The 27,106-nt window shown below is 41.3% G+C and overlaps 1 long non-coding RNA gene across 5 annotated transcripts in view; it reads left to right on the top strand.

The window, feature by feature from the left end:
* The window catches only part of LOC137204797 (uncharacterized), a 420,535-nt gene that overhangs the window by 387,521 nt on the left and 5,908 nt on the right, over nucleotides 1-27,106 (top strand). For all 5 annotated transcript variants that reach the window (XR_010933841.1, XR_010933844.1, XR_010933840.1 and 2 more), the window contains 2 exons: nucleotides 20,828-20,911; nucleotides 21,754-21,793. This is a non-coding gene — a long non-coding RNA (uncharacterized lncRNA). The remainder of the gene's footprint in view (nucleotides 1-20,827; nucleotides 20,912-21,753; nucleotides 21,794-27,106) is intronic.

The raw sequence follows: 27,106 nt of genomic DNA, 5'->3' as shown, positions 1-27,106 counted from the left end.
GCGCATGGGCTCTATAGTTTGCGGCACCCAGGCTCTCTAGTTTAGGCACATGGGCTCAGTAGTTTTGCTGTACGGGCTTAGTTGCCCCGTGGTCTGTGGGATCTTAGTTCCCTGATCAGGGATCAAACCTACATCCCCTGCATTGGAAGGCGGATTCTTTACCATTGGACCACCAGGGAAGTCCCCCAATAAGGTTTTAAATGATAGGGTGTTTGCAGATATGACCTGTCTCAAGTATGTTTGCATTTTAAAGCTATACAAATCCACAGGAATGAAACTATTGATATAATAACAGGCAGAAGGGTTGATTTATTTGCTGTAGGTCCTTGACTGACCTCTTAACATCTTTCAGTTAAACCATTACATTTAAAGATAACCATGGTATATCTTTGATTTAGGTAAGCTCTCTGGATGTGTTCTACATTTCTCTATTTTATTTTTTTAATAAATGTATTTATTTAATTTTCGGCTGCATTGGGTCTTCATTGCTGCTCGCGGGCTTTCTCTAGTTGTGGCTAGCGGGGGCTACTCTTACTTGCAGTGCACAGGCTTCTCATTGCAGTGGCTTTTCTTGTTGTACAGCACGGACTCTAAGCATGTGGGCTTCAGTAGCTGTGGCATGCGGGCTCAGTAGTTGCAGCTTGCAGGCTTTAGAGCGCAGGCTCAGTAGTTGTGGTGCACGAGCTTAGTTGCTCCGTGGCATGTGGGATCTTCCTGGACCAGGGCTCGAACCCGTGTCCCCTGCATTGGCAGGTGGATTCTTAACCACTGCGCTACCAGGGAAGTCCTAGTTCTCTATTTTAAAAGCTCTACACTGTTTGTTTCTACTGTGATATTAAACATTTCTCTCTGAAATTGGCATTATTCTTTGCAATTGAGCTATAATTTTCTTACAGTTGAGACACACTGAATTTTTAATTTAAGTGTAAAGGAGGAACAGAAAGGGGTCTGATCCAATAGATGATACTTCTGTGCTGAGCTTTGATAAGAGCTCGCCTAAGAGGCATCTAGTAAGCAGACTGGATGGTCATTCCAATGTGAATGAAAAGGAAACTGAATTTTAAAATATCAGAAAAATGCACATAACTAGGAGAAAAAACACAGCAGCTTGCGAACTGGATTATTTTCTTAGTGTGTACTTTTCTCCTACAGCCTAGAATTTTCTTAGGCACCAAGAAAGAAACCTCATGAACTTCCTTGCATTTCTAAAATTCTATGATCCTATGATCTCACTTTCCATTTGGGTACAATTTACATACTTTGTCAGTGAATTTGAGTGATACCCTATGTTTGAGAGAAAAACAGTTGTCTTTCTTTTAATTTAATAAATATTTACTGAGAAACTTTTGTGTTTCAGACTTGGTGCTCTGGGCTGAAGTCATAGAAGAATGAATGGTCAGGCTCTCAGACGGATTACTCTCTACTGAGTATCTAGATTGTTATTAAACATTCAAACTACAAAAAAACCCAAAACATTGCAGGCCATAGATAAAGAGGTAAGCATTTCATGTTCACTTTATTTATTTTTTCAGTGACTTTATTTTTATTATTTAAAAACAATTTTATTTTATATTGGAGTAGAGTGGATTAACAATGTTGTGTTAGTTTCAGGTGTACAACTCATTTCCACTTTAAATATTCTTTGTCATCTCTTTCTCATCACTGTCACCACATTTCATTATTTGGAGTGAAGTTGTTTCTCATCTTAAGGAATTGAGTTTGTGGTTCAGCCCTTTTAAGAGAAAAGACTTTTTAAAAATTGTAAGAAATGACAGTTGCTGCCATGGTATTTCTAAAAAATTTATTATTTCTAAGTCTTATGCAGGATGAGATACAATGAGTGTTTTCAGCATAGTTAAGCAGGGGTGTAATAAAATAATTAAGATATGAAGAATATAACTCAGGCTAATTCATATTTATTCCATATGGAATTCTTTTCCAATGAACAGAATTTTTTATTCTAACATGGTTTACTTTAGCATGGAATTCTATATTCTACATTTAACATGGGATTCTTATTTTCCACTCTAGCCAAAGTAGTTTATTTACTGAGGTAACAACAAAACATCATTTCGTTATGAAATAAAGACTGCTGTAGATTCTGGAAATAAATTAATCAGGAATAAAGAGAGAGGGCTCAACAATAGGAATATCCACATGTCTTACAGGGGACAGTGGAGAGGTCAGACGGCTGAGAAAAGTTAGTATTACATGATACTTTTAGAGAGCATTCTGGTTCTGCAAAACTCCTGCCATTAACTACCCATGCATCTCTTTTTTTTTTTTTTTTTTTTGCGTTATGCGGGCCTCTCACTGTTGTGGCCTCTCCCATTGCGGAGCACAGGCTCCGGATGCGCAGGCTCCGGCCATGGCTCACGGGCCCAGCCGCTCCGCGACATGTGGGATCTTCCTGGACCAGGGCACGAACCCGTGTCCCCTGCATCAGCAGGCGGACTCTCAACCACTGCGCCACCAGGGAAGCCGCATGCATCTCTTTTAAGAAGTTGTCCATTTTACTTAAAGATGACATCCACCTTGCTGCTCTTCCTACCCTGTTGTACCTGCCTTGAACCACAAAGGTCCCTTAACAGTGAAAGTTATGCCACCTGGTAAGCAGATGGATTGCAGGAATAGTCCAATTTGTTGAGCCATTGACCAGGGGGTGTTGTTAAGTATTTGTAGTCTAATAGGTGATATGGTAACATTTATGACTTGGAAGCCTAGAAGTTAATTTTTTTGGTCTCATTTTGTTTTAAGAAAATAAGAAACCTATGAGGCATCTGAATTTGAGTAAAAAAAACCTTGTTTTCACCTTTTCCTATATTTGTACATTATTGAATTGTGTAAACCCTATCTAGAGCAAGGCTCTGAGGACAGAATGACTAAGTCAAATCCTGGCCTTGATACTCACTAGCTTTGTATCCTTGAGAACTTCACCACCTCAGCTGTACCATCCATAAAATGGGGATAATCACTGTACCTAATTCTTTTGGTTATGCTTATATTAAGTGAGGAAAAAAACCTTACAATTATCTCATCTTTTTAAACACTATCATACATTTTTACCTATTAACATGCTCAAAATTTTCCACTTCCTAATGCCCAATCTTCATATTTGATGAAAGGAGGGCAGACCCGAGTTCTTACACCTCTTTTGTTTTTACTTTCTTAATTTTTCCTATTCAAGAATATTGACTTGGATTTAGAGCAAAGTCATTGTGTACTATTATTTGTTGGTTTAAATTCACAGCAGCTTTTGCTTTATCATGAAGTTCTCCAGAAAATTCTATTGTTCATACCCATAAATTTTAGTAAATGGGTAAGCAAGAAAACAACAATATTTACAGATAAGAACTTTTGGGACAGTCCTTTGACATTTGGAACAAAATTACCGTATTCTTTTTGGTTGTTTAAACTATATAAACTACACAAGCAGCATGTACATTTCACAGATGATTTCCTGGAAACTGTATTGTTCATACATTCAAATTTTAGTCAATATATTAACTGAAACAATCATCTATTGAGGTAAGCATATCAGAGTCGCCCTGAATCATTTTTTCTAGCTGTGATGATAATGGATTTTAATGAAAAAGCAGGGTTTGTTTTGCTCAGTAACTGCTGGAAGTTTTTAATGCCTTGGTATTGGATTAGAGCACTTACATGGCAAGAATCAAACTGAGATATGAAGGAATAAACATCATTCCTTGCCTCAGGAATGAAAAACAAAAGAACAAAACATCCCAAAGGTAGCACAGGGGCCAATATTCCAGGAGAAAGCAGAAAAGTTTCTTTGGAACCCATACATATCAGGTAACCTAACCCAGGTAACAGCCAGAAGAGGGAACAGACTTCAGTATGAAAATGGTAGTTATTTTTGTAATGAGAAGACACATAGTTTACTTTTTCTTGTTATACTAATGAGAAAGTTAAGTAAGTCTAGGGACTATCAAGATACTTTCAGTTTCATGCTTTTTAGATGTTCATAAAGTAAATATTAATGATATATATGAGAAACCATTGGCAAAGATTTTCTAAGAAAAATGAGGCTGTTGGAGTCTTAAATTCTTTTTACTATCTCAATTTACTTGCTGCAGTCAGGCAATTTAGTGCTGCCCATTGAGAGGGGTGAGGTATGTGAATACTGTTGTAGGGTAATACTTGTAATATCAAAGAATGCTACCTCAGAAAATAATTCAGAATCATTCTAAGTTTTGTAGTCTTCCAGAGTTGGATTTTACAGATTGGATCTCAAAATACCACACTGGGATGGGGTACAGAGGTGAAGCAGCAGATCAGACGTTTTAGTTGTGTGAACTTTTCTTTCATAATATCATTGGTGATATCTTAAAGACATCTGAGATTGCTCTGAAAGTGGTGCAGAACCTGGGAATATTAGAATATTACATTATGATTTGCTTCTTTTCCCGTTAAAGGACTCTAACTTAGCCATTGTATTTGTCAGTGTTCTCTAGAGAAATAGAACTAACAACACTTGTGACACCAGATGGGTGGTTTTTTTTTTTCCCCCACACCAAGCAAATCTGGGACACCAGCTGGGTGTCCTGCAATTTAACTCAATTCTGACACCGTCTACTTGGAGATAGCGTCAGATCCCTCAAGTTAAGTGCTCAGTCCCAGGAGACTATACTACAGATGCCAATCACAAGTAATTGGTCCCCAGGTTACCCACAAATTCTGTCTAACTTGACTACAAATTGGAGGTTCCTATAACCTCCTCCCTCTTGGATTTGATTATTTGCTGGAATTGCTCACAGAACTCAGGGAAACACATTTACCACTTTATTAAAGACATTATAAAGTATACAGATGAATAGCCAGATGAAGAGATACATAGGGCGAGGTATGTGGGGAGGGACTTGGGAAGTCCATGTCCTCTCTGGGCATGCTTTTTTGAACCTGGAAGCTCTCTGATCCCTGTCCTTTTGGGCTTTTATGGAGGCTTCATTACATAGGCATGATTGATTAAATCATTGGTCTTTGGGCTTCCCTGGTGGCACAGTGGTTGAGAGTTCGTCTGCCGATGCAGGAGACACGGGTTCGTGCCCCGGTCCGGGAAGATCCCACATGTCGCGGAGCGGCTGGGCCCGTGAGCCATGGCCGCTGAGCCTGCGCGTCCGGAGCCTGTGCTCTGCAACGGGAGAGGCCACAACAGTGAGAGGCCCGCGTACCGCAAAAAAAAAAAAAAAAAAATCATTGGTCTTTGATGATTGAACTCAATCTTCATCCTCACTCCACTCCCTGGAGGTCGAAGGTGAGGAGTGAGATTGAAAGTTTCAATCCTCTAATCACAAGGCTGGCTTTACTGGCAAACAACTCCCTCCTTAGGTTACCGTGGAAAGCTTTCCAAAAGTCACCTCATTAACATAACAAAAGACACCTTCGTTGCTCTCAACAATTAGGAAATTCCAATGGTTTTAGGACGTCTGTGCCAGGAAGGGGAAGAAGACCAAGTATATATTTCTCATTATAAATCACAATATCACACTTACTAAATCTAGGGACTATACATAATACTCGAAGTAATAACTCCCGTCCTTGTAAATATTTCTATGTCACATTTGAAGTTTCGAACATTGGACTGATTGGCTTTAGAACAAGTTTATTTGGAGGCAAAAAGTGATGACCAGGATATTAATAACGTGAGAGATGCATTTCCTTTGTGGACTTCCAAGTTGGAGTCTGAATATTTATGGTGTGTTTCAAGCTATCCCTTGCTCTCACCCCATTCTTTCTTCCTAAACAAGGGACTAGCTGCTTATATGCTGAGAAGATTGCCCTGAAGATGTTACAGTTTCAGGTGCTTTTCAGTGTTTTGTTTTCTGACAAAGTGCAGCGGTCACATTTTCAGAGAGCAAGAAGAGGTGTGGGAGGAGAAGAGCAAAAAGGGGGAAAGGTATGAGGTTAGATGGACAGCATAGTGGATGATTGAAGGTCATGGGAGTGATAAGGTAGACTACACCTGGAGACCCTTGTGATGTAATCAAGAAAGCTGAGACCTTCATGCCACGTCTAATTGTACGTGTAATTGTACTTAAAGCATGTAAAAACCAAGGAACGACCCAATCCTGGTTCATACGCGTTTATAATTCATGGAATTTTTACTAATTATCTATGGACAGAGTATGACCTACCATGTCATCTTGCTTTGAAATGCTTCTTTTGATTTTCCTGAGGGATCTCAAACTTAACTGCTCTGTTGATTTTCCTAGTCATTTACACATTGTATTAATTTCCTATTGCTGCTGTGAAAATCGCCAAAAAGTTGAGGGCTTAAAACAACATAAATCTATTTTTTCACAGTTCTGGGAGTCAGAAGTATAGATTCAAGATGTCAGTGGGGGTGTGTTCCATTGGGAAGCTTCAGGGGAGAATCCATTCCCTTACCTTTTTCAGTTTCTAGAGGCCGCCTGCTCCCCTTGACTCATGACCCCTTCTTCACATCACTCCAACCTCTTGCTTCCATGGTGACCTTTTCTGCTACTCACTCTGATCCCCCTGCCTTCCTCTTGTAAGGACCCTTGTGATTACATTGGACCCAGTTAGATAATCTAGGATAATATTCCCATCCCCCAATCCTTAGTCACATCGGAAACATCCCTTTGAACATGTAAGGTGACATATTCACAGGTTCTAGGAAATTTAGGACATGGACATCGTTAGGGGCTCATTATTCAGCCTATTACAAGGATTAGGAGGGAACAAATTATTATCCAATTTGGCAGATACAGAAACTGAACTAATGGGGGTCACAGAGGCTTTTATGAAGTTCTACTCATAGTTAGAGGAAGACCTAGGGCCAGGATCCGGAGCTCTGGATTCTTAGATTGTCAGACTTCTCTCTGATGCAACTGCTGATCCTTGGACTAGGACTGTGCCAAGCAGGCACTTCCACTTCCACTCTGATTACATTTCTACCAGGATGAACCAGGCATGTGGTAACAGTTCTTCATAGTTTCCCCTCGGAGTCATGAGATTTGAACTGGACACCTCCACTACCGAAACAACTGCGACATTATCATGCCTTGGACTGGAACTGGGAGGATCACTAAATGGCGTGACAGTTCCTCACTGCTGGCCTACTCCCTTAAGAAGAATTTGAGCAATCAAGTAACTTTTGTTTTTGCATGGTGACATGTAGACAATCCCCTAAATTAATCATGGACAACAAGCTGGGCTGACAGTTACTAAGAACAATGAAAAGAAAATATAAGGGTCCACATTATCTAAATATTCATTATCTGTGCCCTATGATTTAGAAAAGTTATAATTAATGAGGTAGAGGGCATCATAATAAGAACATACTTACAAACGGATCAACCCTTTATAAAATTAAGTCCCCAACTGATAACTAAGTAACACTCTGCTCTACTTCTCAGCTTACTGATTTTTGGATATCGTTAACACTAAATAATACAAGGCACAGAGAATGAACATCAGTTAAGACGAAAATGCTAATTTTCCAGTACTGTATTGGAGACTTGATCAAAGCACAGGCAAATCACTGACGTTAGACTGCTTAATACTGGTTAAGAAAAAATAACAAGGGTAATGATAAGATTGACGCTTCTAAAGAGCATGATTTGATCTTCAAATGATTAACAGAAGCCCTTAGGGAAACGGATGAAGATCTAAAATCTCTGTTGTAAAGACGAAATATAACCTGAAGAAAGTTGTCATTCAGAGCTTTCATATAACGTGATTGATTTAAAAATTCTTTTCCTCCATTGTAAGAATTAAGTAGAATTTCAATTACATTTTGAAGTTAATAAAAAATCAAACAGCATCTTAATTTAGTTTCATTTTTAAGATGACGTCCCTTGATTTTTTAAAAAAATTATTAATTTATCCCTATCTTAAATAATTTATATAGTTTTTCCCACTGCAGATGACCCTCAGGTAATAAGGACTTTCTGTATTTCAGAGTCTGTAGTCCATCCTTAGTGGGCAAGTAAACATTTGAAGATTTCTAATTCCAACCATCAGTACATTGTTGTGAAACACAACTTAAGGCTACCAGTTTCTGGGCAGAGTTTAGGAAGTTTTGAAGTGGTAAATAGGACCAATGACAAACAGTTAACTGAGCTTCCTGGGAGGATAGTTTTCTAAAAGACTTTCTTAGGTTTTACTGGGAAAAAAAATCCTTCCTTCAGGGAATAGACAAATAGACCACTTCGAGGGCTTACAGGAGCCCTAGAAACCCTTAAATAACTTTGGAGTGAGGTGGAGGGTGTGGCCACTTCTGACCAGCAGCCTCTGTAATCATCAACGTGATTCCAGAAAGGTGAGCCAGCCAAGTCTTTCAGTCATTGTGAGGCCTCCTAGTGGCTCAGAGAATCGAAGAAGCACTGATCAATTCAATTAGATGAAATTACATGAAATCTATCAGGGACCCTGAAAAGACTGTTAACAAGAATGCCTTTGTTGTATAAGACAAAGCTACTAAACTGTTAATATTCCTATGTTAATTGCTTAGTAATCTGTATGCAGTTAACCCAGTATATTTTTGACGTACTCGCAACTATGTTCTTTCATTGTTCACTGAGTTCCCCGGATAAGAATAACTTGAGATTTTATAAAACAGAAATAGTTGAATTTGGGTGAGAACAGTTGATTATTTGAAGGTGCTATAGTAACATTCTATCAGGGAAAGTCCTTTAAAAAATAGTATACTAACAAGGGTGGTTTGAAGAAGTGGTGTCTGAACAGGAACTTGCTCCATCTTGAGTGTTTTCATAAAACTGTATACACCGTTCTGTTTACTCTTTCTCTCTCTCTCTCTCTCTCCCACACACACACACACACACACACACACACACACACAGTTTGTTTAGCTTTCTGCTTCCCCTGCTAAATTTTAACTTTCTAAAGACAGGAGCTGTGGCCTCTTAATTACTTAATTCCAATTCTCTCAATTTAAAAGAGTGGATTAAATGAATCTATGAACTTGAATAATTTAGTGTCACAGTTCCACATGTGGCTTTATTTTTCTTTCTCAATATCTGGACTCATTCACTTTCTCTTGAACTATAAAGTAACAGATTGTAATAACTGGGAAGGTAGATCTAATTCCAGTAATTGAATAATGTCTACCTCCTGGAGAGAAGGAAATAAACTAAGATGATGTTTTATCATCATTTCTGGATTTATGATTTATTCTAATTAATTATATATAGATTATGTGAAAGGAAGACCAAATAATATTTAAGAGCCTAGGATCCACGCTGCGATAAAATCCCGAATGATAAAGGAGCTACAATGTATTAAAATTTCCTGAGTGTCTACCATGTACGAGGGGTTTTGCTAGATGTTTTACATGTAATGTTTATACCAAGATGCTTCCTTGCAGCTCCTTTTTACAGAAGAGCAAATTAAGCTGAGTAATTTCCCCTGCATCACACAGAAAAAAGCTCAGAAATGGCAGAAAACCAGAATGAAAGCAGTCAGATTCTGAAGTACTTTGGTATGTCCTGGGTCTTTTATAGTCTGGCAAAAAGTACGCTCAGTTTGGGATAAGGGAGACTGAGTCAAAAGAGGTCATTCATTGGCTGGTAATAGCTAATTCGGGGTTCTCTACATAGAGTCCTCTTTCAGTTAACACTCCACCTTTGTGAATTCTGAGTAGCTTCTGTAGACGATGTGGACCACAAGTCTCACTGAGTCAGCTGTGTAGTAATGTAGTAGGTTTGCACTCTCATTAAGTACAGAAGCCTCTAGGAGCAGATGACGAACCCATCCTCCCCCTCAATTAGGTCTTTTACATGTGGTGCTCTGGCAGCCTGTCTGCCTCTCTGTTCAGATAAAGAGGGAGTTACCCATGTACTACACTATGTTTAGCCTGGAACTGGCAGAATACAAAAAGCCAAATAATCCTGGCAAATACAGAGACCATTAAGTTTGCATTAGATCCAACCGTTGTTTGAGTCTCTATAAATAGACTTTTTCTTTATTGGATATAATTGAAGCTTATAGTGTTCTGTTCTTACCTATAACTCATGTCATTGGAGCTGGCCAGTCTGTGGATCCTTTGCAGATAGAGTGTCTGATTCTGAGTGGTGCAGGCTTGATACGGATGGCTGCTGTGTCCCTGGTTTTGTTAAGGAACGATTGGGGAAGGCAAAGGGATTGTTGAAGCATAGCTGCCTCATAAACTTAATGTATATGCGTCCATAACTCCTCTTCCAAAAATATGAGCTTATCAATGGAGATGATTTATCAATGTTTATATCAACACCATCAGGTGGGTAGAAGCTATCAGCCTTAAAATTAATATCTGTGTGTCAGCTGCATCCTTAGTGTTGTATTTAAAATGACTTTCTCCATTGGCGTCACCCTTCCAAACACTGTTTCTGTTTGTCTCTTCATAGGTCCCTTGATAACTCTGGATGCAGAATGGGGCAGGCTACAGGCAAGGCACACATAGATTCATAAGCACACTCAACTGGCAAGTTAGAGACTCGGATTTTCATTAGACAGTTGACAATAGTTACCTGTGTAATTCTGAATGAGGTACTCAATTTCTCTGAGCCTCAGTGTTCTCATATAAAAATGGGAGACTCATCATTGACAGATGAGACACCTTTCAGCTCTGAAATTCAGCAGTTCTACTAGAAGATGGCAAGGAAACAGCAATGATTTCCCATCAAAACCTAGAGGCTTACAAGGTTTGGAGGCCTTCATTTGGTGATAAAAGCAGAGTTGGGGGAGAAAACTATCAAAACAAGGTCCTTTTTGCAACTGGGCTCTTAAGAAATGGGATGAACAGGGCATTCCTTCATGCCTTGTCTTGCAATCTCTGTCATCCTGTGCTCTTCCTTCCCTTGCCTTATAATTTGGCTCAAATATTATTTTCCAAAAAGTAATTCTCCTTATTCTTCCCACAGTTTATGTTCCAGCAACTGCCTCCATGGAGTTCCCTATTGAGGTACCTGGATGTGACTGACATTTCTGTTCTTTCTCAGAAAGTTTTCAGAGATGTCTTTCCAGCTGCATCTCCCCAGTTCTGTACCAAATCATATCCACACTTCAAGGTTCAGTTCAAATATCACTACATCCTCAAAGTCTTCATAACACTCCATTTGAAAATACCATCTTCATTCACTATTCCATACTTACTTCTACTCATTATACTCATATCTCTATATCTTTCTTTTTCATAGATGTGAGTACATATATACATATATATATATGTATTGAGTATGACTCCTTCCTTAATTTCATATTGCCTTACAAATAGTAACTGCTCAATAAATATTTGGTGGGTAGATAATAGTCTAAGACTATTTATCGTGAACTCGTATACCATATTGTGATTCTAAATGAGAAGGAATGAAACTAGGAAACAAATTGGAAGGGGGTGTATTGGAATCCTTGGAAGGGGGATTTGCAAATGCATGTTTGCTTTGGTTTCTTTTGTTGACATAGTATACGACTAATTTTGAAATTTCAACTAACCTGAGAGTACTTGATAGTTTTATTTTTCTTAAAATAACTCATAGCTTTAAAAATTGAGGATTGCAACACTTTATTGTTTATTGATTTCACTGATAATTCTGAATTCAAATTTTCATTGGTGTCAGGTTACACTTTGGTTTGATAACATCAACCAGACATATGCTGACCAAAAATGCTACTTTCAGTAAGAAGCCTCTCCTGACACCAAGCTAGATACGTTCTCACTCTGACTTGAAACGCTTTGTATTTTTCAAATTATATTAGCACATTTGGCTGCAGATTGCAAAAAGTTATGTTCTAGTCCTGTCTTCTTATTACATTTCATCCTTATTTATCATTTTTTCACCCACAAAACTAAAATTATTCTTTTCAGAGTAAGAAATAATAATAAGTAGTAGTAGTAATTAATGCATTACATTGTATGTCTTATAAGGAAGCTTGTTTTTCTGGTTTCATAAGGCTTTAAGTTCTTGAATAGTTGCTAGAACTTAAGAACTTCCCTTTGTTGCTCAGCTGATCATTTCATCACTGTTTATTTCTTAGTTGAATCGTTTTCCTTCATCTTCAAATAGCTGCTCTGTTTCATACCATATGGAATATATATCAAGTTGCCCACTTTTGATTGTGTCTGACAATCGCACACTGATTTGATTTTCAAGTCCATATAGCCAATATATAAATTCTCCCATCCAAGCTCATCCATTACATGTGTGGTCTATTTTGATGTTGCTTTGAAAATAAATAATGAATTTGCAATACTTCTGGTGAGAGTTTCAAGAAACAAATGTAGACAATATGCAGATTTTAAAATAGTTAACCTGGGTTTTCAAAATTTATGATCATATTCATGTCTTTATAATGCTTTTTTTAAAAAAAAATATTTATTTAATTTATTTATTTTTGTCTGTGTTGGGTCCATGTTGCTGTGTGTGGCCTTTCTCTAGTTGCGGTGAGCGGGGGCTGCTCTTCGTTGCTGGGCGCAGGCATCTCATTGTGGTGGCTTCTCTTGTTGCGGATCATGGGCTCTAGGCACAAGGGCTTCAGTAGTTGTGGCACACGGGCTTAGTTGCTCCGCGGCATGTGGCATCTTCCCAGACCAGGGCTCAAACCTGTGTCCCCTGCATTGGCAGGGAGATTCTTAACCACTGAGCCACCAGGGAAGACCAATGCCAGTTTTTTGGTCATTATTTTGCCTAATACTGAAATACCAATATTAGTATATTTTGTTTTTAAAAAAGTAGAATTCACAAAATTAAAAACATATCAGTGAAATATTTGATATTTAAAATACATTTGGAAATAGAAAACCTCAAGCAAAGCACAAATCTACCAATGTATGTTAAACATCTTATTCTAATAAATTATTAGAAAAAGTGTTTAAAATAACTATTAGGTAAAAATGAACACAATCATGAGAAACCCAAATTAAGATGACTTGATTTTCCTAAAAAATTTAACAGGAAGGCTTGATGCCCCAGTGTGGTCATTACTGAATCATAAGTGTTTTTGCTTTTGTTTTTGTTTTTTTCCTGGTAGGACTTCTTTTTTTTTTTAATTTTTAAAATTTATGAATTTTATTTTATTTATTGTTTTATACAGCAGGTTCTTATTAGTCAACAATTTTATACACATCAGTGTACACATGTCAATCACAATCGCCCAATTGATCACACCACCCCCATCCCCCTGCCGCTTTCCCCCCTTGGTGTCCATACGTTTGTTCTCTGCATCTGTGTCTCAATTTCTGCCCTGCAAACCAGTTCATCTGTACCAATTTTCTAGGTTCAAATATATGCGTTAATATACGATATTTGTTTCTCTCTTTCTGACTTACGTCACTCTGTATGACAGTCTCTAGGTCCATTCACATCTCTACAAATGACCCAATTTCGTTCCTTTTTATGGCTGAGTAATATGCCATTGTATATATGTACCACATCTTTATCGAGTTGTCTGTCGATGGGCATTTAGGTTGCTTCCATGACCTGACTGTTGTAAATAGTGTTGCAATGAACACTGGGGTGCATGTGCCTTTTTGAATTAGGGTTTTCTCTGCGTATATGCCCAGTAGTAGGATTGCTGGATCGTATGGTAGTTCTATTTTTAGTTTTTTAAGGAACCTCCACACTGTTCTCCATAGTGGCTGTATCAACTTACATTCCCACCAACAGTGCAAGAAGGTTCCCTTTTCTCCACACCCTCTCCAGCACTTGTTGTTTGTAGATTTCCTGATGATGCCCATTCTACCTGGTATGAGGTGATACCTCACTGTAGTTTTGACTTGCATTTCTCTAATAATTAGTGATGTTGAGCAGCTTTTCATGTGCTTCTTGGCCATTTGTATGTCTTCTTTGGAGAAATGTCTATTTAGATCCTCTGCCCATTTTTGGATTGCGTTGTTTGTTTTTTTAATATTGAGCTGCATGAACTGTTAATATATTTTGAAGATCAATCCTTTGTCCATTGATTTGTTTGCAAATATTTTCTCCCATTCTGAGGGTTCTCTTTTTTTTTATGGTTTCCTTTGCTGTGCAAAAGCTTTGAAGTTTCATTAGGTCCCATTTGTTTATTTTTGTTTTTATTTCCATTACTCTAGGAGGTGGATCAAAAGAGATCTTGCTGTGATTTATGTCAAAGAGTGTTTTTCCTATGTTTTCCTCTAGGAGTGTTATAGTGTCTGGGCTCACATTTAGGTCTCTAATCCATTTTGAGTTTATTTTTGTGTATGGTGTTAGGGAGGGTACTAATTTCATTCTTTTACATGGAGCTGTCCAGTTTTCCCAGCACCACTTATTGAAGAGACTATCTTTTCTCCATTGTATATCCTTGCCTCCTTTGTCATAGATTAGTTGACTGTAGGCGCATGGGTTTGTCTCTGGGCTTTCTATCTTGTTCCAGTGATCTGTATTTCTGTTTTTGTGCCAGTACCATATTGTCTTGATGACTGTAGCTTTGTAGTATAGTCTGAAGTCAGGGAGTCTGATTCCTCCAGCTCCACTTTTTTCCCTCAAGACTGCTTTGACTATTCAGGGTCTTCTGTGTCTCCATAGAAATTTTAAGATTTTTTGTTCTAGTTCTGTAAAAAATGCCATAGGTAATTTGATAGGGATTGTATTGAATCTGTAGATTGTTTGGGTAGTATAGTCATTTTCACAATATTGATTCTTCCAACCTAAGAACATTGTATATCTCTCTGTCTGTTGGTATCATCTTTAATTAGTTTCATCAGTGTCATAGTTTTCTGCTTAAAGGTCTTTTGTCTCCTTAGGTAGGTTTATTCCTAGGTATTTTATTCTTTTTGTTGCAATGGTAAATGGAAGTGTTTCCTTAATTTCTCTTTCAGATTTTTTATCATTAGTATATAGGAATGCAAGAGAATTCTGTGCATTAATTTTTTTATCTTGCAACTTTACCAAATTCATTGATTAACTCTAGTAGTTTTCCAGTAGCATCTTTAGGATTCTCTGTGTATAGTATCATGTCATCTGCAAAGTGACAGTTTTACTCTTCTTTTCCAATTTGTATTCCTTGTATTTCTTTTTCTTCTGTGATTGCCGTGGCTAGGACTTCCAAAACTATGTTGAATAATAGAGTTGAGAGTGGACATCCTTGTCTTGTTCCTGATCTTAGAGGAAATGCTTTCAGTTTTTCACCATTGAGAATGATGTTTGCTGTGGGTTTGTCGTATATGGCCTTTATTATGGTGAGGTAGTTTCCCTCTATGCCCACTTTCTGGAGAGTTTTTATCATAAATTAGTGCTAATTTTGTCAAAATCCTTTTCTGTATCTATTGAGATGATCATATGATTTTTATTCTTCAATTTGTTAATATGGTGTATCACATTGATTGATTTTGCATTTATTGAAGAATCCATGAATCTCTGGGATAAATCCCACTTAATCATGGTGTATGATCCTTTTAATATGTTGTTGGATTCTGTTTGCTAGTATTTTGTTGAGGATTTTTGCATCTATATTCCTCAGTGATATTGGTCTGTAATTTTCTTCTTTGTAGTATCTTTGTCTGGTTTTGGTATCAGCGAGATGGTGGCCTCATAGAATGGGTTTTGGAGTGTTCCTTCCTCTGCAATTTTTTGGAAGAGTTTGAGAAGGATGGGTGTTAGCTCTTCTCTAAATGTTTGATGGAATTCATCTGTGAAGCCATCCGGTCCTGGACTTTTGTTTGTTGGAAGATTTTTAATCACAGTTTCAATTTCATTACTTGTGATTGGTCTGTTCATATATTTTATTTCTTCCTGGGTCAGTCTTGGAAGGTTATACCTTTCTAAGAATTTGTCCATTTCTTCCAGGTTGTCCATTTTATTGGCATAGATTTGCTTGTAGAAATCTGTTAGTGTGCTTTGTATTTCTGCGGTGTCTGTTGCAACTTCTTCTTTTTCATTTCTAAATTTATTGATTTGAGTCCTCTCCCTCTTTTTCTCGGTGAGTCTGGTTAATGGTTTATCAGTTTTATCTTCTCAAATAACCAGCTTTTAGTTTTATTGATCTTTGCTATTGTTTTCTTTGTTTGTATTTAATTTATTTCTGCTCTGATCTTTATGATTTCTTTCCTTCGGCTAACTTTGGGTTTTGTTTGTTCTTCCTTCTCTAGTTCCTTTAGATGTAAGGTTAGATTGCTTATTTGAGGTTTTTCTTGCTTCCTGAGGTAGGCTTGTATAGCTATAAACTTCCCTCTTAGAACTGCTTTTGCTGCATCCCATAGGTTTTGGACTGTCGTGTTTTCATTGTCATTTGTCTCTAGGTATTTTTTGATTTCCTCTTTAATTTCTTCAGTGATCTCTTGGTTATTTAGTAACATATGTGTTCGTGTTTTTTACGTTTTTCCCCCTGTAATTCATTTCTAATCTCATAGCATTGTGATCAGAAAGGATGCTTGATATGATTTCAATTTTCTTAAATTTACTGAGGCTTGATTTGTGACCCAAGATGTGATCTATCCTGGAGAATGTTCCATGTGTACTTGAGAAGAAAGTTTAATCTTCTGTTTTTGGATGGAATGTGCTATAAATATCAATTAAATCTATCTGGTCTATTGTTTTATTTAAAGCTTGTGTTTCCTAATCAATTTTCTGTTTGGATAATCTGTCAGTTGGTGTAAGTGAGGATTAAAGTCCCCCACTATTGTTGTGTTACTGTTTCCTCTTTTATAGCTGTTAGCAGTTGCCTTATGTATTTTTTCCTATGTTAGATGCATATATATTTATAATTTTTATATCTTCTTCTTGGATTGATCCCTTGATCATTATGTAGTGTCCTTCCTTGTCTCTTGTAACATTCTTTAAAGTCTATTTTATGTGATATGAGTATTGCTACTGCGGCTTTCTTTTGATTTCCATTTGCATGGAATAAGTTTCTCATCCCCTCACTTTCAGTCTCTATGTGTCCCTAGGTCTGAAGTGGGTCTCTTGTAGACATCATATATATGAGTCTTGTTTTTATATCCATTCTGTGAGCCTGTGTCTTTTGGTTGGAGCATTTAATCCATTCATGTTTAAGGTAATTATTGGTATGTAATGCTCCTATGACCATTTTCTTAATTGTTTTGGTTTTGTTTTTGTAGGTCCTTTTCTTCTCTTGTGTTTCTCACTTAGAGAATTTCCTTTAGCATTTGTTGTAGTTTAGGTGGTGCTGAATTCTCTTAGCTTTTGCTTGTCTGTAAAGCTTTTGATTTCTCCATCAAATCTGAATGAGATCCTTGCTGGGTAGAGCAATCTTGGTTGTAGTTTCTTCCCTTTCATCACTTTAAGTATATCATGCCACTCCCTTCTGGCTTGTAGAGTTTCTGCTGAGAAATCAGCTGTTAACCTTATGGGTGTTCCCTTGTATGTTGTCATTTTTCCCTTGCTGCTTTCAATAATTTTTCTTTGTCTTATTTTTTGCCAATTTGATTACTATGTATCTCGGCGTGTTTCTCCTTGGGTTTGTCCTGTATGGGACTCTCTGCGCTTCCTGGACTTCGGTGGCTATTTCCTTTCCCATGTTATGGAAATTTTCTATTATAATCTCTTCAGATATTTTCTCTGGTCCTTTCTCTGTCTCTTCTCCTTCTGGGACCCCTATAATGTGAATGTGTTGTGTTTAATGTTGTCCCAGAGGTCTCTTAGGATGTCTTCATTTCTTTTCATTCTTTTCTCTTTATTCTGTTCTGCAGCAGTGAATTCCACCATTCTTCCAGGTCAGTTATCCGTTCTTCTGCCTCAGTTCTTCTGCTATTGTTTCCTTCTAGTGTAGTTTTCATTTCAGTTATTGTATTGTTCATCTCTGTTTGTTTGTTCTTTAATTCTTCTATGTCTTTGTTAAACATTTCTTGCATCTTCTCAATCTTTGCCTCCATTCTTTTTCCAAGGTCCTGGGTCATCTTCACTATCATTATTCTGAATTCTTTTTCTGGAAGGTTGCCTATCTCCACTTCATTTAGTTGTTTTTCTGGGGTTTTATCTTGTTCCTTCATCTGGTACATGGCCCTCTGCCTTTTCATCTTGTCTATCCTTCTGTGAGTGTGGTTTTTGTTCCACAGGCTGCAGGATTGTAGTTCTTCTTGCTTCTGCTGTCTGCTCTCTGGTGGATGAGGCTATCTAAGAGGCTTGTGCAAGTTTCCTGATGGGAGGGACTGGTGTTGGGTAGAGCTGGGTGTTGCTCTGGTGGGCAGAGCTCAGTAAAGAGCTCTGAATCGCTTTCTCTTTTGTAAATAAGTTCATTTGTATCATTTTTTAAGGTTCCACATATAAGTGATATCATATGATGTTTGTCTGTGTTTGGCTTACTTCACTTAGTATGATAATCTCCAGGTCCAACCATGTTGCTGCAAATGGCATTATTTCATTCTTTTTTATGGCTGAATAATATTCCATTGTAAATATATCTCACATCTTCTTTATCCATTCATCTGTTGATGGACATTTAGGTTGCTTCCATGTCTTCGCTATTGTAAATAGCATTTCAGTGAACATTGGGGTACGTGTATCTTTTTGAATTATGGTTTTCCCCAGATGTATGTCTAGGAGTGAGATTGCAGGATCATATGGTAGCTCTGTTTTCAGGTTTTCAAGGAACCTCCATACTGTTCGCTATAGTGGCTGTATCAATTTACATTCCCACCAACAGTGTAGGAGGTTTCCTTTTTCTCCACACCCTCTCCAGCATTTATTGTTTGTAGACTTTTTGATGATGGCCATTCTGACCGGTGTGAAGTGATACCTCATTGTAGTTTTGATTTGCATTTCCCTAAAATGACTATACTACCCAAGGCAATCTACAGATTCAGTGCAATCCCTATCAAATTATGAATGGCATTTTCCACAGAACTAGAACACATAATTTAAAATATTTTATGGAACAATGAAAGACCCTAAATAGCCAAAGCAATCTTGAGAAAGAAAAGCAGAGCTGAGGAATCAGGATCCCTGACTTCAGACTATACTATAAAGCTACAGTCATCAAAACAGTATGGTACTGTCTCAAAAACAGAAATATAGATCGATGGAACAGGATAGAAAGCCCAGAAATAAACCCACACATCTATGGTCAATTAATCTACAACAAAGGAGGTAAGAGAATATACAATGGATGAAAGACAGTCTCTTCAATAAGTGGTGCTGGGAAAACTGGACAGCTACATGTAAAAGAATGAAATTAGAACAACTCTCACACCATGCACAAAAACAAACTCAAAATGTATTAAAGACCTAAATGTAAGACCAGATACTATAAAACTCCTAGAGGAAAACATAGGCAGAACACCCTTTGACATAAATTACAGCAATATCTTTTTGGATCCGTCTTCTAGAATAATGGAAATAAGAACAAAGATAAAAAAAGGGGACCTAATTAAACTTAAAATCTTTTGCACAGCAAAGGAAACCATAAACAAAATGAAAAGACAGTGTACAGAATGGGAGAAAATATTTACAAATGACGCAACCAACAAGGGATTAATCTCCAGAACATACAAACGGTCCATACTGCTCCGTATCAAAAAACACCCCAACCCAATCAGAAAATGGGTAGAAGATCTAAATAGGTACTTCTCCAAAGAAGACTTACAGATGACCAACAGGCAGATGAAAAAGTGAAAGGATTTTTCTTCACTCTTCTTCAGAGTCACCCATGAGATGGGCTGTAATACAGTAGTATCTCATTAGTTCCACTGCCCACATATTATGCAAATCCACCTGTAAAAACAAGGCTGATTTTTTCTTTCTCTGTCACCTGATTATAGGGAACCTCACATGATTCCATAACTGGAGCCTGAGGAAGTGTGGGCAACACACAGAAGTAGGGATCAGGAGAAACTGATCTATCTGCTCAAGCAACATACTTGTGTTTTCTGATCTGTTAAGACATAATATTGTATATGTCCTTTCCACGTAAAGATACTGATACTGCATCTTCTTAAACTCATGGCTTGTTGCGTCAGCTAATACTGTACCTACTTTGTTATAAAAAAGCCTATATATATATATATATATATATATATATATACACACACACACACATATATATATATAAATTTTTTTTTTTTTTTTTTTTTTTGCGGTACACGTGCCTCTCACTGTTGTGGCCTCTCCCGTTGTGGAGCACAGGCTCCAGATGCGCAAGCTCAGCGGCCATGGCTCACGGGCCCAGCCGCTCTGCAGCATGTGGGATCTTCCTGGACCAGGGCACGAACCCATGTCCCTTGCATCGGCAGGCGGACTCTCAACCACTGCGCCACCAGGGAAGCCCAAAACAGCCAATTTATAATAGTCACTTTGTTTCCTTTAGTCAGGCTTTCAGTCTCTACCAGAGTTGAGTAGAAATAAAATAATTGCTTCTCCAACGAGAATAGTTATCCACACAAGAAAGTCGTTTTTATCTGAAAATTTTGATGTTTATACTGATTCTCCTCTTGGGGCCAACTAGGGCCTCCATTAGAGCATCTTAATTTGCCAGAGATACTTTGACTACTGTTGCTTCTACTGTGTTACAAGGCTTAAGTGGAAAAATTAATTGCACCACAGCTTGAATCTGCTGCAGAGTAGTGTCGTGCTCTGGGTCCCACTCAAAACTAGCTGACTTATGTGTTAAGTAAAATGTAAGAGCACCACACCCACATGTGGTTTATGTTGCTTTCTAAGTATAGAGGTCCATCATAGGTTGCACTTTTCAACAACTGGTAGAAATTACAGGGTGCGGCAACCTGCTTTTTCTTTAGATACCCATAGATAACATGGACCACTGAATCTCTAGAAATTTCACTAATATACTAGAGACTAAATTTTCAGGGAGTTTATCTTCCACCCTCTGACATAAAGCATCTTGACAGCTACTGTCTGGTACTTCCTATTCACAGGTGCAATCATAATGTCATCAGTGTTGTGGACCAACATGATATTCTTTGGGATATTAGTTCAAGTCCCTGTGGACAGGCCCTGAGGTAAGACAATAAAGGTGTATTGATGTCCCTGCCAGGTAAAATCCAATTACTTCAGATATGCCTTGCCAATGGAGAAAAGTTTATTTGCCACATTAATAGCTGCATGCCACATGTCACTGGCTGTGTTGATTTGCTCCGGTAAAGATACACATCTGGAGGAAAGCTGCAGTGAGAATCACTCTTTGATGACATTAACAATAACCCAGTCATAGATCCATCCAGCTTTTGCATTGGCCAAACAGGCAATTTAAACAAGGACGGGCTATGAATCATCACCCCTGCATCTTTCAAGTTGCTGATGGTTAAAGTAATCTCTATAATTCACTCAGAAATGTGGTATTGCACTTGGTTTAGTATTTTGGTAAGGAGGAGTAAATTTAGGGATGTCCACTTGGTCTTTCTACCATATTAGCCCTTATTCCATGAGTCAGAAAACCAGCTTATGGATTTTTTTCCATTTGCTGAGTATAGCTATTTCAACTGCAAATATAAAATTAACATGTGGGAACACCACAGGATGTTTTACTTGATTAACTAGAACGAACACAAGATGGACTCAGGCTGAAGGTCCATTTATTATTGACCTAACTTCCACATGGACCACAGTACTATTTTATTCCTCCACATTTGCATTAATTCAGAGCCAGTGTCCCTAAAGTCTGATTGCTACTCCTTCCAAGTTCATAGTCATTCTATGTAAATAGCTTCGCAGACCCTTGGAAACATCTTGCAGAAATATTTGCAGTATATATTTGTATTAGTATTCTCTTGTTGATGTAACAAATTACCAAAAATTCAGTGGCATTAAAACAACACAAATTTATCATCTTGTATTTCCATAGGTTAGAAGTCTGATACAGTTCCCACTAGGCTGAAATCAAGGTAAGGCTATGTTCCTTTCTGGCACCTGTAAGGTCGGATCTTAACAAATGGCACCGCGAAACAAAGGAAAGCTTCAAGTGAGCTTTATTAGGGAGCGCTCCCGGGCGAGGTTCACTGGTCCGAGAGAAAGGGGCCAGAGAAGTTGCACCCGGGTGAGGCTTGGGCAAGATTTTATAGGAGAAGAAGGGAAAGGGGTGTGGTGAATCTGGGAGGGCACAGGATATTCCTTATTTGGTGGTCTCTTCGGGTATCGTGGCAATATCTGGTGCCGGTTGCATCAGTCTTGGGACCATTAGTCCCGCCCCTCAAAAGGCGGGAAGGCTGGGCCGGGTGGAAAGTCCCCAGGTCAGTTCCTGGAGCTGGGTGGTCCGGACAGTCTCCAGGTCAGTTTCTGGAACTGGGTGGTCCGGAGAGTTTTGGTCTGATGCAACCTGTGAATCTGATTGCGTTCCCCTGCCTCGGGCCAGTTGGCCTTACATCCCTACATCTTTGGTGTAATGGGGCGGCGTTCTGATCTCTGGCTACTTATTGCTGAATGGAGGGGTCGAAAGGGGAGTTGGGCGACCAGAGGTCCGAGGCTTAGGGGAGACCAGTGGATGATTCTGTAGGAAGCAAGGTGTAAGGGCCGAGGAGCATTTGGTTTGTGGCCACCCGAGAGGCTTCCTCCATGCGCCTGCGAAGGAACCTAAGAAAACAGGGAGCAAGCATGAACAAGATACAGATGAGAATTAAGGGGCCTAGGATTGGTGTCAGCCAGGTGTAGAGGGTGGACCGCCACCAATCGGGAATTGGGGGAGATGGATTGTCGCTGCGTGCGTTGGAGTTCTTCGTTTAAGCGCCGGAGAGCATCTACATTGTCCTCAATGACCGCTGTCTCGTTGATGTGGTAGCAGCATTCTTCCTGTAGGAAGAGGCAGGTACCTCCTTTGTCGGCTGTCAGAAGGTCCAGGGCGCGTCGATTTTGGAGGGCAACTCGGGCTACTGAGGTGATCTGGCGCTGGAGGGAGGTGATGGAGGCGGCAGAAGCCTCGATGGCTAGCTGGAGTTTCTGTTCTAGGTCACGGGATGTTGAGACACTGTGTGTTAGTGCTCCTCCCCCGATGCCCGCAGCAACGAGAGAGGAGGCGAGGGAAATGCCTGCGACCATAGGGAGAAAGATGGCCCTTTGGCCCTTAGAGAGGTTGAGGGCCCGCGTGAGTGCTATCAGTTCAGCCCTTTGAGAGGTCGTCCCTTCTGGGAGGCGGTTGGCCTCGATAATGGTTGAGATGGTTACCACCGCCCGGCGGCGTCCGTCGGGGCCGAGTATTGAGCTGCCATCTACGAAGAGGGTGCGGTCCGGGTTTAACAGTGGAGTATCAAAGCGTCTCTCCCTAGGCAGGCTGAGGGCCTCTACGACTTGGGGGCAGGAGTGGGAAGGGGAGGTCCCGGTATCAGAGATAGGCAAGAGGGAGGCCGGGTTTAGGTGGGGGGAGAGGTCGAGGGAGATAGCAGGGTTTTCACTGAACAGTAGGTGGAACTCCTGGATGCGGGAGGGGCCCAGGAGGGAGAGAGACTTGTGGCCTAGGAGGTCGACCAGCTGGTGGGAGGAAAGCACGCTTAGTGGGTGGGCCAGAGTCAGTTTGAGTGTTTGTTTGGTCAGTTCGGCTGCCGCTGCTAGGGCCCGAAGGCATGGTTGCCATCCCCGAATGGTTGGGTCTAGCTGTTTGGAGAGGTAAGCCACGGGGCGGTAGGAAGGCCCTACAGGCTGGGCAAGGGGTCCAGTGGCTATTCCGGCCCATTCATCCACAAAAAGGTGAAAAGGTCGGTTTAGGTTGGGCAGAGAAAGGGGAGGAGAAGATATCAGAGCGTTACGGAGGGTGAGAAAGGCCTGCCGAACAGCGGAAGGAGAGGTGAGGGGTCCTTCAGGGGTTTCTTTAGCAGCTAGATGTAAGGGTTTAGCGAGGAGAGCAAAGTTAGGGATCCAGTGTTGGAAAAATCCTATAAGGCCCAAAAACGAGAGAATTTGCTCCGCTGTTTCCGGAGGCTGGAGTTCACGGATAATCCGGGTGCGGTCGGCTGTTAGACCTTTTGTGGTAGGGGTAAGGTGGAGCCCCAGGTAGGTTACAGAAGATACAGATAACTGAGCCTTGGCTGGGGAGACCCAATAACCGCGAGAGCCAAGGCAATTGAGGAGATCTGCAGTGTGTTGTCTTGAGAGGCTGAGAGATGGGCTGCAAAGGAGCCCATATTGAAGGCGTGTGCTGGGGGTAAGGGAACAGGAAGTGAGGTCCCGTGCCAGCGCCTGACCGAAGAGGTGAGGACTGTCACGGAAGCCCTGGGGAAGAACTGTCCAGGTGAGCTGACTGGACGTATGAGTATCCGGCTCCGTCCAGGTAAAGGCGAAGAGGAAATAGGAGTCGGGATGTAGGGGGATAGTGAAAAAGGCATCTTTGAGATCCAGAACCGTAAAGTGGGTTGTGGATGGGGGGATATGGGAGAGCAAGGGGTATGGGTTTGGTACTACTGGGTGGAGAGGAATTATGGCCTCATTGATTAGTCGGAGGTCCTGGACCAGGCGATAATCCCCAGAGGACTTGCGGACAGGCAGGATGGGGGTGTTGCAGGGAGAGCCAGTGGGGATAAGGAGTCCCTGGTTTAGGAGTCTGGTGATAATAGGTTGTAGGCCCCTAAGGTGAGTCTAAGAGATGGGAAATTGGGGTCTTGATGGAAATTTGGAGGGGTCCTTTAGGCGGATGAGGACGGGGGAATGGTGTGTTGCTATTATGGGCTTAGAAGTATCCCAGATTGGGGATTGATTGGGTTCGGTGTGATTGGAAGAGGGGGATAGGAGGGGGAGGGTTCTAGAGACAGGCCGAGAAGAGGAAGCAGGAGTTGGGAGGAGGGGACCTTAGGGTCAAGTCTAACCAGCTGGAGGGAGGCCCCTAAGTGGAAAAGGACATCTCGGCCTAGCAAGGGAACCGGGCAGGATGGTATGACTAAGAAGGAATGAGTAAAAGGGAGTCCTTCGATATGACATGGGAGTGGACCGGTCTGGAGTGGGAAGGATGGTTTGCCATCAATACCCATGACCGAGATCTGGGAAGGAGAAACTGGCCCTGAATAAGTAGGCAGGACCGAATAGGTAGCCCCCGTGTCCACCGGAAATGAGATGGACTTACCCGCTACCTGTAGTGTTACCCTGGGCTCGGCGAGGGCGATGGGGGTCTTCGAGTCCGGGCACCGTCAGTCATCAGCCAATCCCAGCAGTTCGAGTGGTAATGCCGTTTGGTCGGCCTGCCCCCTGCGTGGAGACGCTGAGGGAGGGCCAGTCATAGGGCAGTCACTCTTCCAGTGGCCCGTTAGCCCGCAGCTGGGCCAGGGCTTAGAAGGAGGTCGGGGATTGGGACATTGGCGAGCCCAGTGGCCTTCTTTTCCGCATTTGAAGCAGGCCCCCGGCGGGGTTGCCTTTTGCGGACCCCGTGGATGCTGTGATCCATGGGAGATGGCCGGCCTTAGGGCGGCTACAAGAGCTTGGGTTTGGAGGGCCACCTTCTGGTGCATCCGAGCCTGTCGGCTGGATTCTGCCAAATCCTCACGGCCATTATAGACTTTAAAGGCCATCTTTACCAGACCTCGAATAGGGGTTTGAGGGCCGTCTTTTGCCCGTTTTAGTTTCTTTCGGATGTCCGGGGCTAATTGGGTGATAAAATGGGTGGCTAGGACCGCTGCCCCTGCCGGGGTGTCGGGGTCCAGCCGGGTGTAGAGAGTTAAAGCCTCTGTAAGGCGATTGAGAAAGATAGCTGGTTTTCGTTAGGTTGTTGGGTTATCTCTTTTAGTTTTTCAAAATTGACTACCTTATGAGCGGCAGCCTGCATGCCAGCCAGGAGGCATTGGATCATGAGGTCGCGTTTACGACAGCCATCTTGCATCGTGGCCATCCTGATAAGTCCAGCCTGGATCGGTGCCACGTACCGCAGTCGCTCCGACAGGCATGGAGTTGTCGGTAAGGTGAACCTGATCTGCATGGTTTCGGGCAGCAGTTTGAATTCTTTCCCTTTCGTCAGGGGTTAAGGTAGAGGACAGAACCACAAAGATATCGTGCCAGGTTAGATCGTAAGCTTGAGATAGGTAGCGAAATTCTTTGATGTAGTGGGAGGAGTCGGCAGAGAGGGAGCCTAATCGTTTTTCAGTTTGAGAGAGGTCCTGGGGAGAGAAAGGGACATGGACTCTGACCAGTCCTTCCGCTCCTGCTACCTCCCTCAGAGGGCAGAGGAGATTTGGATCTTGGGAGTCGTGAGAGCGTGTATGTGCACTAATTGGCGAAGCAAGGGGCGTGGGAGGAGAAACCGTTGAGGGAGGCGGGGGAGCGGTTGGAGGGGCCGGAGCAGGGTTTGGGAGGAGGAGGGACCGCTTCAGGGTAGGGTGGAGGTTGGAGAGGAGCTCTGGAGGGGGGTGGGTCGGTTAGTGGGGAGGAATCATCGTCCAAGGGGATTGAGGTTTTAGATGGAAGAGATGTTTGTTTGGCAAAGAGGATTTGAGAGGTAGAACAATTGATGCAAAGGGAGGGGCGAGAGCGCAAATACCAAAAAACCTGGACATAGGGGACCTCAGACCATTTGCCCGTCCTGCGGGCAGTAATTATCTAGATCACGGAGGATGTTAAAATCGAAAGTCCCTTCAGGAGGCCATTTGGATTGTCTCAAGGATAAGCCGTCGGCGACGGAGATCTTGGGAGAAACTGAGGGCTGTAAAATTGGCTAGGAGACACCCCAGGGGCGTCTTAGGATCTTGTCTCGATTGTGAGGTTCCCATGACCCCCAGTCTGTCCCTGAGTGATTGGAGAGGGAGAGAGGCGTCCCTGGTCTCAGTCTCCAATTCACGGCAGGTCAGAGGGTGGTCAGGCGATTGGGACGTCTCCACAGTTGCCCGAGGCCCGGAGAGAGGACGGAGGTCCCTGACGCGGCCGCGATTAGGGACAGGGAGTCCGGTGGGCCGGGACTCTGGGGGTCGGAGGGAACAAGGGAGGGGGACTTACGCCGTTTTCTGCCGGATCGGGTGGATGAGTAGAGGTTCTCTGGTTGTCTCCCGGGGGAGGGGAGGAGCGGCCCGCGCGGTAACCCGCGGGGCTTGATACCCCTCCCGGATTTCGGCACCAAATGTAAGGTCGGATCTTAACAAACGGCACCGCGAAACAAAGGAAAGCTTCAAGTGAGCTTTATTAGGGAGCGCTCCCGGGCGAGGTTCACTGGTCCGAGAGAAAGGGGCCAGAGAAGTCGCACCCGGATGAGGCTTGGGCAAGATTTTATAGGGGAAGAAGGGAAAGGGGTGTGGTGA

Source organism: Pseudorca crassidens, chromosome 13 (genome assembly GCF_039906515.1).
Source record: "Pseudorca crassidens isolate mPseCra1 chromosome 13, mPseCra1.hap1, whole genome shotgun sequence".
NCBI lineage: Eukaryota > Metazoa > Chordata > Mammalia > Artiodactyla > Delphinidae > Pseudorca > Pseudorca crassidens.
The sequence above is the reverse complement of the archived record's forward strand: the minus strand, read 5'-3'. Positions and strand labels throughout refer to the sequence as shown.